The 859-nt window shown below is 40.4% G+C and overlaps 1 non-coding gene across 1 annotated transcript; it reads right to left on the minus strand.

Moving 5' to 3' along the window:
• Positions 1-308: 308 nt before the first annotated feature.
• On the minus strand, positions 309-415 carry LOC141625796 (small nucleolar RNA R71). Its single transcript, XR_012535550.1, has one exon. It is a non-coding gene; the product is annotated as a small nucleolar RNA R71 (small nucleolar RNA).
• Positions 416-859: the final 444 nt, after the last annotated feature.

Genomic DNA, 859 nt, shown 5'->3' on the forward strand with positions numbered 1-859 from the left:
CACAACATCTAACCGGAAATTTTATTGCGAAATCCACATTTATTCAATTAGTCGAAAGAAGCCAATTTGGGGGGATGCCTAGTGAAGACCCTCATTCTCATATGGAGACTTTTTGCGACTATTGTGATGCAATTTCTCAAACCGGTGTAACTCAAGACCAAATTCGATGGGTCTGATTTCCTTTTTCTGTAATTGGCACCGTGAAACAATGGTTGAAAGGCCATGATAAGGCTACTCTCGAAATTGATTCTTGGAAGAACTTGGCTCTAGCTTTCTACAAAACGTTCTATCCACCGGAAAAGACTAACATGCTAAGAGCTCAAATTACGGGCTTTAAGCAAAGAGATGAAGAATCTTTGTATGAAGCTTGGGAGCGATTCAAGGGAATTTGTCGCTCATGTCCTCATCATGGACTTAGCGAGTGGTTCTTGGTACAACAATTTTGGAACGGTCTTTATGAAGATTCAAGGAACATTCTCAACATGGGATCAAATGGAATGTTCACCGAAGTTTATGACAATCAAACTTGGAACAAAATTGAGGAAATGGCGGTCCATAACTCACAATATAGTAGACCTTGCAAGGCTACTAGTGGAGGAAAGCATGAAGTGGACTCCATTACTCAATTGGGTGCTCAACTTAGTGCTCACATTGATACCATCAATTTGAAGTTTGAAAAAGTTATGGCTAGACTTGAAGAAGCCTCAAAATCACCAAAGCATCATGTTAATGCCATGACGGCATCTTCATCAATCCCAAGTGGGATATGTGAGAATTGTGGAACTTTGGGACATGACCAAAGTGAATGTAGGGGAACAAATGAACACGTGAATGCTTTCTAAGCATACAAGAGTGGTAC

The sequence above is a fragment of the Silene latifolia genome, chromosome X (genome assembly GCF_048544455.1).
Source record: "Silene latifolia isolate original U9 population chromosome X, ASM4854445v1, whole genome shotgun sequence".
Lineage (NCBI taxonomy): Eukaryota > Viridiplantae > Streptophyta > Magnoliopsida > Caryophyllales > Caryophyllaceae > Silene > Silene latifolia.